This window comes from Cherax quadricarinatus, chromosome 42 (assembly GCF_038502225.1).
Source record: "Cherax quadricarinatus isolate ZL_2023a chromosome 42, ASM3850222v1, whole genome shotgun sequence".
Lineage (NCBI taxonomy): Eukaryota > Metazoa > Arthropoda > Malacostraca > Decapoda > Parastacidae > Cherax > Cherax quadricarinatus.
In genome coordinates this window covers 10,578,476-10,593,112 of record NC_091333.1, presented here as the reverse complement: position 1 = coordinate 10,593,112, position 14,637 = coordinate 10,578,476, and the positions used below count along the sequence as shown (strand labels likewise).

At 45.1% G+C, this 14,637-nt stretch overlaps 1 protein-coding gene across 5 annotated transcripts in view; it reads left to right on the top strand.

Moving 5' to 3' along the window:
• The first annotated feature begins 4,192 nt into the window (after nt 1-4,192).
• The window catches only part of LOC138853871 (uncharacterized), a 32,702-nt gene continuing 22,257 nt past the window's right edge, over nt 4,193-14,637 (top strand). For 2 of the 5 annotated variants that reach the window (XR_011393072.1, XM_070093282.1), the window contains exon 1: nt 4,193-4,277. The gene's annotated coding sequence lies outside the window, so the exon portion shown is untranslated. Of the gene's footprint in view, nt 5,069-14,637 lie in introns of all 5 variants that reach the window. The other 3 variants (XM_070093284.1, XM_070093283.1, XM_070093285.1) reach the window with 2 other exon arrangements.

The window sequence follows — 14,637 nt, the reverse complement described above, 5'->3', positions numbered from 1 at the left end:
GGATATTGGAAATTAAATACAAGTGTGTTAGGTGATGAGGAGGGGATAGAGGGATTTGCAACGCTGTGGGAGGGGTTACGTGCAGAGATAGAAGGGGTAGAGGATGTGGTGATGTGGTGGGATGGTGTGGCTAAAGAACGGATTAAGCACTATTACGTAAAGGAAGGGAAACGTATCAATTCTTTAAAATATGGGCTTGCTAACTATTTGGAGGATAGATTACGGGGTTGCTATGCGAGGGGGGCGGTGGCGGGCACTTATCCAATGGACGAAATTATGGCAATTAAAGGGAGGCTGCGTGAGGTACAGGATGAGAGGTTCCAAGCGGTGAGGGTACAGGCGGGGGTGGAAGAGGTGTTATGGGGCGATAGACCTTCATCGTGCGTATTGCGTAGGCAGAAACAAAGACAGCAGGCAATGACTATTCCATGGTTGGAGGTTCATGAATCGATAGGAGGGTACAGGGAGGGGCAGGTCATACAAGCTACGGAAGGAATGGGGGCGTTTGCTGACAAGTGGTATGAGAAGTACTGGCAACGAGAAGGGGTAGAGGATGGGGTTTTAGAACAGGTGTGTGGGAGTGTGGTATGTCAGTTGCGTAACAGTGATAGGGAAGCACTGGGTGGGGAAATAACTGAGGGGGAAATATGGAGGGCTTTAAGTGGAATGCGAAAGGGCAAAGCACCGGGAATTGATGGACTCCCGGCAGAGTTTTATCAGCAGCATTGGGAATTATTGAGGCATTTTCTGGTTAGGTTATTAAATTGCATGAAGGAGAGAGGTGAGCTGGGTGAGAAGCAGGCAACGGCTGTCGTTGTATTGGTACCGAAGGGTAAGGGGCAGCATACGCTTCGGGATTACCGGGCGATCTCGTTGTTATGCGCAGATTATAAATTGTTTGCAAAGATTTTGGGAAATCGGGTCAAGTGTGTGGTAGGGCGGGTAGTATCAAAAACTCAGTTTGGTTTGCCAGGGAGGTCTATGGTGGAGGGGCATGGGTTACTTAGGGATTTCGTGGAGGCAAAAGGGGGGGGGAGGGAGGGAGGTTTGGTGGCGCTCGATTGGCAAGGGGCATACGATAGAGTGGATCGGAAAGCATTGAAAGCCATCCTCAGGGGTCAGGGGTTTGGGGAAGAAATAGTGGGCTGGGTTGAGGCGTTGTATGGAGGTGCAATGGCGAGGGTACAGATTAATGGTCGACTGGGTGGGAAGATTGTAATGGGTAGGGGACTTAGGCAGGGGTGTCCTATGTCACAATTATTGTTTGCGTGCGTACAGGACCCCTTTTATAGATTGATGGAGCAGCGTATGTGTCACGTAGAGGGACCAGGGTGTGAGGTTGCGAGGGTTTGGCCAGTTTTAATTGGGTATGTGGATGATACAACTGTTCTGATCAGGGAGGGGATGTCAATGGACACATTAGACGGGGTAGTACAAATGTTCGCAGGGGCAACTGGTATGAGGGTAAATTCAGATAAATCCATGGTCATGGGGTTAGGAGCTTGGGCGGGTAGGGTTGATTGGGGTAGTGCAGTTGTGAGGAGGCAGGTGCATTCGTTAAAAATCTGCGGTCTTATTTATGCAGACGATCTACCTGTGGCACGCATGGAAAACTCGCTTAGGATGGTAGAAAGGATTCAGGGACGCTTGGGTGCATTGCGACCTTATCATTTAACCCTTGTGCAGCGTGCCATTGTTGTTAATATCTTACTGTATAGCAAAGTATGGCACGTGGCAGCCGTGTTCCCATTAACTGGGCCGGCAATAACGAACATACTTAGGAAGGTTTTTAAATTCTTGTGGGGTTCGAGCTGTGATTGGATTAAGAGGGATGTGGTAATGTTACCTGTAAGTAAGGGGGGGCTGGGATTGCTGGACTTAAAGCGGAGGGTCAAATGTGTCTTCATTAAAAGGGAGGTGATGAGGGAAAGTGTGGGTGGGGGGGGTTTGGCCAGGATCCATAACAGATTGCAACGGATGTATACAGGAGTTGAGTTGCATGAGTGTGAAACTGTGTTGAGGGCTCTGGCGTGGGATCGAGAGCCAGCAAAGGTTAAAATAGGTAGGTTGTGTAGATTGTTAGCCGGGAGGGTTGTAGCGCCTGTAGAGGGAATTTTCCCCATGTATGCATGGGGAAGTATATGGAATAGGTTGAGTAGGATGAGGTTGCAACCTCGTGTTCGGGATGTAATGTATCGTTTTCTGCATGGCATTTTACCGTCGGGTGTGGTTCTACGGGATAGACGAGTCGTTGACGGGGGGGGGGAGTGTGGGATATGTGGTGGGGAGGAGTCGGCTTTTCATGTAGTATATTTTTGTGATGGACTGAGGAGTGTCAAGGGGTGGTTAAATAGGGTGATAAATAGGATAGGAGGTAAAGGAATTTCTGTATTGAGAGCATTAAGTCTCGACGTGGGGGGTTGGGAGGAAAGTGTAATCAGAGCTGTGGGGTACATTATGGCAGATTATATCTATATAGTGTGGGGATTGCGGGGCAAACAGGTTACTGAGGTGAAGAGGAGGGTGTTAGCGTTAACGTTCTATAAAACGGTATGTAGAAATAAGGAAATTTATGGGAGGAGGTGGGTGAAGGATTTTTCAGAGGGATATAGGCAACTTACGTTACAGGTTTTATTAGACTTGTAATATACGAGGGAGGGGAGGGTATGATTGGAAAGTGTTGCTGGGGTAGGGAAGTCAGGGGTGAAAACAGGGTTGCCTCCCTGGTAATGGATAACAAAAGTTTTGCGAGAGTGTTGGATGAGTGATGCATGAGTGAATAATATGTGGACCACGGGTGCTTGCACCTGTGGAGCTGGCCAGTTTTTGTGTAAATGGACTTTATACTTATTATACATATTGTGTGTGGTAATATTGATTTACGGTAATGACATTGTAATTTGGAGATTTGCTATAATAATTGCACGTATTTGCTCCAACTTGTTTTCTAGGTGCCTTGCACTGCATAGTGTTGATGCTGTGATCATGCACGGTGTCCAGAGATATGATGTGATATGTTTGTATTAATGTCTGTGCATAATTGTTCGTCACTGGTGTTCTGCAATTCAGTTTTGTTTTGAGAGTAAAGAGGTTAATGCACGTCAGATAGTGTAATAAAGTTGGGCAACAGTGGTGTTATAGGTTTTTGTGGTTAGGTGCGTGCTAGGCACAGTCTTTATGTGTTACTTATGTCATGGTTATATTTTATGTTGTATTGTACTATTGTCAATAGTACTATGTAATGTCCATATAAAGCTGTATAGAGCTTGAATGTCATAGTTGAAGCTGTGTTATTGTTTTAACACTGGAATTGCATGTTTAAATGTGTAAAGGCTTACATGTGTTGGATTTTGAGACTAAGTTTATTCTTATGGTTTTGTAGTAATTTTGTATGTCTTTGTGACTTTTCTATATCACCATTGTTATGTAATACATATTGTTATGTAACTGAACCATTAGGACAATTACATAAATTAACGTTGAATCATTGCTGTGTGACTTTCGATTAGGCAACGTCATTGTTTATAGTATGTTAGGTTGTAAATAGTGGGGTGGTTGGATAACCACGGAGGGGGGGGGGTAATATGTCTGTATAATATGTTCAGTGCAATGCATTGTATGGTCTGTAGTCGATTATTAAGTACCATTTCGAGGGATGTGTATATAAAAGTGTTGTTCATATCACGTAATTCTGTTGGGTAGCTCCAACAGGTTTGGGTTAAGTGATAGGATGAGGGAGCAGGGAGGGGGGGGGGGTGTACCCACACGGAGTTGTAAGTGTGGTGTGTAATATTAGATGTAGGGAGGATTATGTTAATTATCGACTTAAATGAGTTTTACATATTATATTTTGTAATGTCATGTTTTAAATAAAATATAAAAAAAAAAAAAAAAAAAAAAACAGCCGCTATGACCCTCGTGTAATCGCTAGGTTTGAAACCTAAACCATCCAATCACAGGATAGAAATACAAAATTAAGATTTATTTGTAAATTGGTTTCCTGGACACATTTAATTCTTTACATTTTCACTGATTCACAATACCAGTTACTTACAATTTCACTGTTTTCAAGCGCTTGTGATTTTATTTTTGACTTATAATCCACTAACATTACCACTAGTTTAGGATATAACTGATTTATGGTGGTGGTGTGGGTCTTCTGGGGGGTGGAGAGAGGGTGTGTTTGGTCATTGTTGGGGTGAAGGTAGTGTCTGGGGGTAGTTGCGTCTGTGTCTGCTGGTAGTGGTAATGTGTTTCTGCCGAGGGCGGTGGTACTAGTGAGTGTCTGCTGGTTGTGGTTAAGTGTGGCTACTAGTGGATGGTGGGGGAGAAGTGTTGCTTCCAGTACTGAATCTTGATACGTACATGAGACTAATCATCAGTCTGAAAACGAACTGTAGTTGATACTCGAGGCAGATCCACGTACGTGTGCGTTAATGTAATGTACATTCGTTTATCAGGTGGTGGAGGTTTTAACAAGTATCTGAGTCACCCGTTTTACAGGGACATATAGTATCAACAGGGTGTTGATTGCCTGGTATTGCTAGACTGAACTTCACCAGCTACACACACACTACGCTACCCAAGGCTCGCTTATGTCTTACTGAATCTTGTAAGAAATTCAACCTCTTTAATCTGCAGTCTTACAGTAGTGAATTCATCAAATCAGTTATTCAAGAACCTTCAGAAAAAGTGACCAAATTAACTATACAACATCTAAATCATCGCCTACGGAGAAAATTATTATTATTATTATTATAATCAAGGGGGAAGCGCTAAACCCGGAGGATTATACAGCGCCTGGGGGGGGGATGTGGAAGGCATTCAGGCTTAATTCGGGGAACTGGAGCACAGATCCAATTCCCTAAATCAAGAGCCCCTCACCAACATCAAGGAACCTTCCTTGAGGGGCCTACGGAGAAAAATGATGAGGCTTTGTGTGTGTAAGAGAGAGATGGTTGTCATGGTGATGACAGGACTCGTTGCCACCCATCTTCACTACAACAAAAGAATCAAGGACCAGATGAAGGAACTGAAGGACTTGGGCTGCCAACCTGTGCTGCAGAAGGTGAGAGTTGTTGAACTATTACACGAGACAGACGACCTCACTGATATGCTGATGTTCTTCCCTCAAGCGGTGGTAGTGCGTCGGTGCATCGAGGACTGCAGCTTCGGAGGTTACAGTGATGGTGTCCTCGGAGGGAGATGTGTCCCGACAGGCGACTGCTGCTGTCCACTACTGCAGTAGTCGCAGACACTTCTGTGGAAAATACTCTATATTTTCCGGAAATACGGTAATTTATAGGTAAATAGATGCCTTATATTGTATTTTTAAAAGAAGTATGTTATCGAAAATGGGAAACTGAGCCTGCGTCTGCGCAGAAGGGACTCGCCATCTTGGTTTTTGAATTTGTATTAGAAACGTTGGTGAATGGGGAAGAATTTTTCGTGCTCTAGAGGTTAAAATTGTGCTGACACCTCTCAAATAGGAGGCGAAATTGGTGGATATGCATTCCTGCATAACTTGAGATATCAGACGACTGGACAAGACAGCTCCAGGAACCTCAGATAAGCTCTCTAGATGTGTGTAATTCTGGCCAGCATTATTTTCATAGATTTAGTTTGAGGTTTTCTGAGTATGATACACATTAATCTCCAGTCAAATTGGTGAGTGATATTAAGATATATTTTCCTTCTGTTATGTAATTGTGTATATATATAACCATTTATTATTTTTAATATACAGTCCACAAATTTATATATTTACCAACATTCCTGGTGTATGTAGATTTCATTTAATAATAGGTCCAGAGCAACTTGTGGATATGACAGTGGTAGGTATCGAAGGGGGACATTTTTTGCGACCTAGGTGTCCCAAATTCCTACTTGTCTAACTGATAAATAATAATAATCTTTGTTCATTTACTGTTATGTATATAATGATACATTCAGATAAATGCAATTTTCAACAACTTCCTTACTGAAAACCAGCATCATCCACGCTCCATAACTTCCTAACCCATTGCTAAAGGGTTAGGACCAGTTAATTGTGCAAATAATGATGCAGCAAACGCTGGTGTATGGGCACGGGAAACCATCAACGGTTGTATGAATGGCAAGTCATTCAAGCATGACAGGCAGCGTCAACGTCTTGATAACCCGTATGTCGGAGGTCGCGACGTCATAATCACCTGTGATGGGAGGTGCAACGTTCTTGCCCCATGTGTGACGGAGGTGGCGGCGTATTGGCCACCTGTGACGGAGGTGGCGGCGTATTGGCCACCTGTGACGGAGAGATCAACGCCTCAGCCACCTGTGTGATGGAAGTCTTACTGTCTGACGTACTTCAAAATTGCAGAAACTCAAACCACCTCGCTTGCCAAAGCATGGCATAGTTAAAGCAAATAATAATAGATTTTCGTTATTAAACTGTTGTTCATCTGTGAAGAAAAGCTGCTGTTTGGGCAGTAAGTTTGTTCAGGTATACACAAATAGTTATAGATTATCATAGACAGCAGCATTTGTATAGAGAACCCAGGATAACCCAAAAAAAAAGTCACTTATTTCCATTGGGGTCCATTTAATACCTTATTTCACTACAAAGAAGACATCTAATACTAGGAATAATGTAAAAAGTTATTCATATTTACACGTGTTAGCTACAAAAAAAAAAATTAATTCTTCTCCCTTTCTGTCGCTAAATTCTTTAGGCATCTTTTGGCTCTTCTTGAACTGGCTCATGCTATAACCGGCTTTGACATGGGGTTTAAAGCCTATCGACTACACGAGGGTCATTACATCTACATTTAACCTGTTTATCCCTAAATAAAGATTAAAGTTAACTTTCCGGAAATAAACATAGCGAGATACACATCCCTCTGATTATGGGTTATTTGACCATCAAGTGCTTAAAATGTCTTATACTCGCTAGCTAAAGTATTATCGTGCAGGTTATACCTGGAGAGGGTTTTGGGGGTCAACGCCCCCGCGGCCCGGTCTGTGACCAGGCCTCATGGTGAATCAGGGCCTGATCAACCAGGCTGTTACTGTTGGCCATACGTAAACCGACTTATGAAAGTATTAACTTCTAATTATATACACAAAGTAAAGTGTATTAATGTATCTTTGTTAGTACGAAATTTTTTTTCATAAGTTTTTATTAATATTCTGAAATGCGATAAATATTTTATGAGGACAAGTGAAATCAAATTATCGTAAAAAAATGATTTAAGAAATTCTGAAAAATAAAAAGGGCACTATAATACCGTGATTGGTACAATACACAACCCGCACAAAGGAGACCGAAACTTGTGACGACGTTTCGGTCCGGCTTTAACTATTACTACTACTACTACTATTACACCTCTTCAAGGGGGGCTCCTTGGCGTGGTGAAGAGGCTCTTGGTCTGAGGAATTAGACCTGTCGGTCTCCTTCCTCAGACCGAACCTAATTACCCCCCAATCCCCCGTTCCCTATCCCATCCTCCCCATCCTCTCCTTTTTCCTATCCTCCTCCTCCTCCTCCTCCTCCCCCTCCTCCTCCCCACCCCTCCCTTTTGCCCTTCCTTTTTGGCCTTTGGTTTCTTTTTTTTTTTTTTTTTTTTTTCCACAGGCACGCTAGTTCCTAGGTAGGGGAAAGGGTACCGGGGTCCATCCCATTCCGTTGAGGTTCTTGGCGGTGGCGTAGTTAGCCGTGGAATCTGGATTGCCTGGGGATGTCCCGATCCCTCTCTGATATCCCGGAGGGTGGCTTTGGGTGTCTCTCGGGCGACGGGTGTATCTCTGGAAGCCACCTTTCGGATTCCGGGGGTGGTGGCCGAAGGAGGTATGCTTTGTGGCGGATGTTCCGGCCACCCTCTCTTTTGTCCACCAAGGTAGCTCGGCAGATGTGAGGTTGCTATCCCAGATTGCCGGTTTACTGGCATGATGGGTAGGGTATGGCACGGGTTCCATGCTGCATCTGCGCTACTTGCGGTGCTGAGGTCCTCTTGGGCATGGAGGGAGATTTCTGGCCCTTTCATTCCTCCTAGGAACTATCCCTCCCCGGTCTCCCCTGTTTTTATTCTTTTTTTTTATTTTTATTTTCTTTTCTTTCTTTTTTTTTCTTAAAAACAAAAAGAAAAGTAACCCTAGTCCATGAACCTGCTACCCCCGGGCCCCTTCTTGATACCGCACCCCGTTCTGACCCCACCTCGTCTTTGGACCACTCTTCGGACACTCCTCATGCCTCTGTACCTCTTGCCGGTGCTGTTTCCTCACCCGCTTCAGGTACTGAGGCCTCGACTGACTCCTTCGATTTATCTGACCTTTGCTCTCCTCTGACTATGCTTCCGGCCTCTCCCTCTATGGTGCGGCAATTTTCGAATCGCCGACCCGTTCCACATCGGACCAACTCTGGTAGCATGCCAACGACAATTACCTGCTGATGATACTTCTCCACCTTCTCGTTCTTCTCAGAAAAGATCAACACGTCCTTCACTACCTTTCCACGCTCAGTTTCAGACTGCACGATGGACTAAATTCTTCATTTTACGACCGACTTCCTCTACTGCCTATCTGACCACAGTATTGGCAAGGCACTCCTACGCCATGTTGGTAAAGATATTTCTTTTCATGCTCTTAAGAGCGGTACGCGCATCATCACCGTACAGAATGCTACCCAGGCTCATGAGCTTTCTCGTCTTTCCCATATCGATACTGTTCCTGTCACTATTGAAAAACATCATTCCCTCAATTCTTGTAGTGGTACCGTCATTCTGCCCCATACCATAGTTCAACAAAATTTCCAGACATGTGGCACTGACATTCTTGAACAGCTGGAACTCCAAGATCTCCCAATCCTCAAGGTAGACACTTACGTTCTTCCTGCCCATAGGCGGAGACGATACCCTAGCAATGTGGCTCGTTTAACTTTTGACAGCCGTGAACTCCCATCCTCAGTTTATGTAGCAGGACATCGGTTACAAGTTCGAAAGGTGATCCCTACACCGCAACAGTGTAGAAATTGCTGGCGATTTGGCCATCCAGCGAAATATTGCAGATCTATCGCCAAATGCCCAGTCTGTGGTGCCGATGACCATTCTAATACGTCTTGCAATCGACCTCCCTCATGCCTTAATTGTCATGAGGCTCACCCTTCGTACTCTCGCCGTTGTCAAGTCTACTTAAACGAGCGGGAAATCCATTACCTCAAAGAGGCAGAAGGTCTCCCTTATGCCGTGGCAGTTTCTCCTCATCGCCTCCAAGGGAGACTACCTCGTGTTTCTTATTCCCGTGTTTCAAAACGTCCCCCCACTTCTGGTATCCCATCTTCTGCACCCACCTCTGTGGTTACCTCTCCCATAATCACTCCTGTATCTAATTCTTTTGCTGTCCTCGGCTCAGACGTCCCTACTTCAATGCCTCAGTCTGATCTCGCTTCTTCGTGTTCTCTCACAAGCCTCAGTAGCGACGAGATCTCGTATGACACCTCCCAATCGTCCCTCTACTTCTCAAAAGTCAAAAAAAGGTCCGTTAACACCTCCTACCCATCTTCCACCTCCTCATTTTACCTTCCTTGTCTCTGTACCTGGTTCTCCCCCTCTCACTGGCTCTGTTACAAGTGTAGAGGTTCACCCTCCTCCTCGTACTGTACCTTCCTCCCCTGTTCCCTCCCAAGTTTCTTCCTCTTCTGCCACCTCCCAGGTTTCTGCCTCTTCTGTCCCCTTCCACGCTTCTCCAGTTCCCTCCACCCTTTCGCCCCCCCTACCTTGGTAGAGTCCAATACAGTTCCAATCTTTACTCATCCTCCCCCTACCATTTCCAATATTGTCTCCCATACGACGTCTCTGAATTCTGAAACACTTGAAGCAATCTCTGAATATATTGCAGAGACCAAACCATCAATGGATACTGATCCACCCTCCGCTCCTTCTCTCTCCTCTGCTCCATCTGCACAACTCCTTTCTTCACAGTGCACCATTCCTTCACTGCTTGAACGTTTTCCAGTGCCTCCGCATGTGGACTTTTCTAACCCCTCTAGCCCGTAGGAACCCTTACCTGCGGATTTCAGGTATCTTTATCATTGCCAATCATGGCCTATTTACAGTGAAATATATGCGGCCTCAGGGGTAATCTGGGTGAGCTTCAGATGTTACTCTCCCAGTTTTCCCCTGCTGGTGTTTGCTTACAGGAACCAAAATTACACTCTGCTGTTATCTCTCCCATCTCAGGCTATAATTTATTGTATTCTTCAGATCCTTTTCCTGATGGGACCTTTAATGAAAGTGCCCTTCTATGCACTGATATTCCATACCATCAGCTATTTGTTCGTACTTTGCTGCATTACACAGCAGCCCATATCCACTTGCATAGGTGGTATACGCTCTGTTCTTTATATCTCTCTCCTTCTCGGGCATTATCTATTCCGGATATTGCCTTTCTTGTTTCGTCATTACTGCCACTGATTCTGTTACTTGGTGATTTTAATGCCTACCATTTCCCCTGGGGGGGGGTCTCACTGTGATTCCCGTGGCATTCAGTTGGAGGCTTTTCTTGCCACCCACCCCCTCCATGTTTTAAATACAGGTACTAGCACCCATTTTTATCCTCGGACTCACACTCTCTCTTGCATCGATCTCTCGGTCTGCTCTTCCTCCGCTGCATTAGACTTCACTTGGTCTGTTCTCCCGGACTTACACGACAGCGATCATTTCCCAATCATTCTTGCTTCCCCTTCATATTCACCACCTCTTCGCATCCCATGCTGGCAATTTGATCAGGCAAATTGGAACCTTTACTCACACCTAACTGTTTTTAGAGAGGTTCCTTCTTCGTCCTCCATCGATGAGCTTTTACACCTCTTCTCGTCCTCCATTTTAACCGCAGCTTCTCATTCTATACCCCAAACTTCGGGCAGGCATTCTCAGAAATGCGTGCCTTGGTGGTCTCCTGCTTGTGCTCGTATAGTACGTTTGAAACGCCCTGCATGGGGCAGGTACTGGTACAATAGAACCACAGAGAGACTTCTTGATTTTAAACAGAAGTGTGCGATCGCTCGCCGTGTCATCCATGACGCTAAATGCACTTGACTTGCTGGTGAGATTGTCTCCACCATCACCTCTGCTTCCTCTATGAGTGCAGTCTGGAAATAAGTACGAAAACTGAGTGGTAAATATTCTCCTGACCCGGCTCCTGTTCTGCGGGTTGCCGTTGTTGATATAGCAAACCCACTAGATGTTGCCAATGAAATTGGCAATCATCTGGTCCGTATTTCTCAGGGACTCCATCTATGCCCCTCATTTCTTTCCTCAAAGTCTGCCAGAGAGTTAGCACCCTTGGACTTTTCTTCTCTCAGAGAAGAACAGTATAATGTGCCTTTTACACTTCAAGAACTGGAGGCAACACACTCGGCTTGCCGATCATCGGCAGCTGGGCCCGACGACATTCATATTCGTATGCTACAACATTTACATCAGTCAGCCCTTACAGTCCTATTACGCCTTTACAATCTTATTTGGTCACGAGGAGTTCTTCCACAGCTGTGGAAATCCGCCATTGTTTTCCCTTTCCGCAAACCAGGCACTACGGGACATGAAACCTCCCACTATCGTCCCATTGCTCTTACCAGTGCAGTTTGCAAAGTGATGGAACGCCTAGTAAATAGACGTTTAGTGTGGTATTTAGAGACACACGACAGTCTCTCCACTCGTCAATATGGCTTTCGTAAGGGACGTTCTACCATAGACCCCTTACTACGCTTGGATACGTATGTTCATAATGCCTTTGCGAATAACCACTCGGTTATTGCCATATTTTTTGACCTTGAGAAGGCATATGACACAACTTGGAGGTATAACATTTTGGCCCAAGCCCACTCCTTAGGCCTTCAAGGCAATCTACCATCCTTCCTTAAGAACTTTTTAACTGACAGGCATTTCCGTGTTCGGGTTAATAATGTGCTCTCCCCGGACTTTATCCAAGCTGAAGGTGTTCCCCAGGGATGTGTTCTGAGCACGACACTTTTTCTCCTTGCTATTAATGATTCGGCCTCTAGTCTTCCATCAAATATTTGGTCATCACTCTATGTTGATGACTTTGCTATTGCCTGTGCAGGCGCTGACTGTCACCTCATTACAGTTTCTCTCCAGCATGCAGTCGACCGTGTTTCCAATTGGGCCACCACACGTGGGTTTAAATTTTCCAGCACTAAAACCCACCAAATTACTTTCACTAGACTCTGTCATCTCAGATCATCCTTTGTACCTCTATGGCTCCCCTATCCCTGAACGTGATAGTCAAGTTTCTGGGCCTCCTCTTTGATCGTAGGTTATCCTGGAAACCTCACATTACCTCTCTGAAGGCAACTTGTCACAGCCGGCTGAACCTTCTTAAAACCCTTGCTCATCTTTCATGGGGAGCTGATCGTCTAACCCTCCTTCGCCTACATTCCACCCTTATTTTATCGAAACTTGATTATGGTGACCAGATCTATTCAGCGGCATCTCCTGCTACTCTCTCTAGCCTTAACCCCATTCATCACCAAGGATTACGTTTATGCCTTGGTGCTTTTCGCTCTTCCCCTGTCGAGAGCCTCTATGCAGAAGCGAACGTTCCATCCTTATCCGATCGCCGTGATGCCCATTGCCTTCGCTACTATGTACGCTCTCATGATCTCCGCAATCCTTCCATTTATAGAATGGTCACTGATATTAGTAGACATTCTTTATTTGTTTGCCGCCCCTGTTTACTCCGTCCCTTCTCTCTTCGCCTTCATTCGCTCTTGTCTTCTCTTCAATTACCACCTTTCTATGTTCATGTAGCATCTCACTTTTCCCTACCCCCCTGGGAAGTTCCAGCTGTTCGAGTCTGTTCTTTCTCTCTCCCTTGCTCGAAAGCCCAACTGTCTACGGTCGCTTCCCGCTCTTTTTCTTGACCACTTTCACTCTCATTCTCGTGCCATTGCTGTGTATACAGATGGCTCTAAGTCTTCTGACGGCATAGGATTCGCAGCAGTGTTTCCGGACAGTGTCGTACGAGGGCATTTACTATCTTCGGCTAGTATTTTTACTGCTGAATTGTATGCCATCCTTGCAGCACTTATCCGTATTGCATCTATGCCTGTGTCATCATTTGTGGTTGTCTCAGACTCCCTTAGTGCTTTACAGGCTATACAGAAATTTGATACACCTCACCCCTTAGTCCTCCGTATCCAACTTTGGCTACGCCGCATCTTTACCTAGCATAAAGATATTGTTTTTTGTTGGGTCCCTGGTCATGTTGACATACAGGGCAATGAACAGGCAGACACTGCTGCGCGGTCAGCAGTACATGACCTACCAGTTTCATATAGAGGTATTCCATTTACGGACTATTTTGCTGCAATATCTTCCCACCTTCACACCCGTTGGCAACACCGTTGGTCTACTATGCTCGGCAACAAACTTCAATCTATTAAACCAAGTATAGGTTACTGGCCGTCGTCTTATCACCAGTGTCGAGGTTGGGAGACTACTCTCTCCCGTCTTCGCATTGGCCATACTCGTCTTACTCATGGATATCTCATGGAGAGGCGTGCTGCTCCTCTCTGTGAGAATTGCCAAGCTCCATTATCAGTCAGCCACATTCTGTTGGACTGCCCACTTTATCAACGAGCACGCAGAATTTACCTCCGTCGTCGTCTTCGCTCCGCTGCTCTCTTTACCTTCCCTTCTCGCTGATGGACCCACCTTTCATCCGGACACTCTCATTGACTTTTTGACAACAACTGACTGACTTCACAAATTCTGATACCTTCAGCCCTTTCTACTTCAATCTCTTGCTACCCTCTACCCCCGTACTATCCCCTGCCCCGCTGTTTTCTGTAACCTACTGATCATCCCTCCTCCCTTCTGCCATCCAATACCCTCGCTTCCTTCCCTACCCTGCAGCGCTGTATAGCCCTTGTGGCTTAGCGCTTCTTTTTGATATAATAATAATAATACTATTACAGTATTACTACTCCCTCCTCTCGTTCAACCACTCCCGTCCCCATCCTCCCGTTTCAATATACATTGGCTACCGTCCCGCTTCTGTCACTAGTTAATGGTCAAAGATGGAACGAATCATCGTCGTACGTTTGTCTCCTATTATGCGGGTTATTTGTGTAATAGATAATCTGAATAATTATTCAGACTATATAATACACATTCAGATTATCTAATGATCATAATCCCCTACCCTTCTTCCTCTTGATCTGAGAAACTGTAACTACCTTCCTCTTCCTCGGCTCAAACCTGATTGCCTCCCATTCCTGAAGTGCTGTGTAACCCTTTTAACAACAATGGCAATACATCTATCGAAACACTCATTTAAATACATTAGTTAACATGCAAGCCGCAAGAAATATCTGGCTAGATTTCTAATATTATAGGTTTTTGATGTTTTTGTCTAGGCACTTTTTTCAGCATAGATCCGTTTCTACTTCAGCTGTGATAAATCTGTCATTATGGCTGGGTAATTGAAAGAAATCTGGACAAGGAATATAATTAACCTGCAGTGTAAATGCCTGCGTCGCCCCCCCTCACTCCCCCCTCCTCCGCCGCCAGGTAAACATTTAAATATCTGTGTGACTCCCGCCAGAGATGCATTTAAATGCCTTCAAACAGAAATGTTTATACG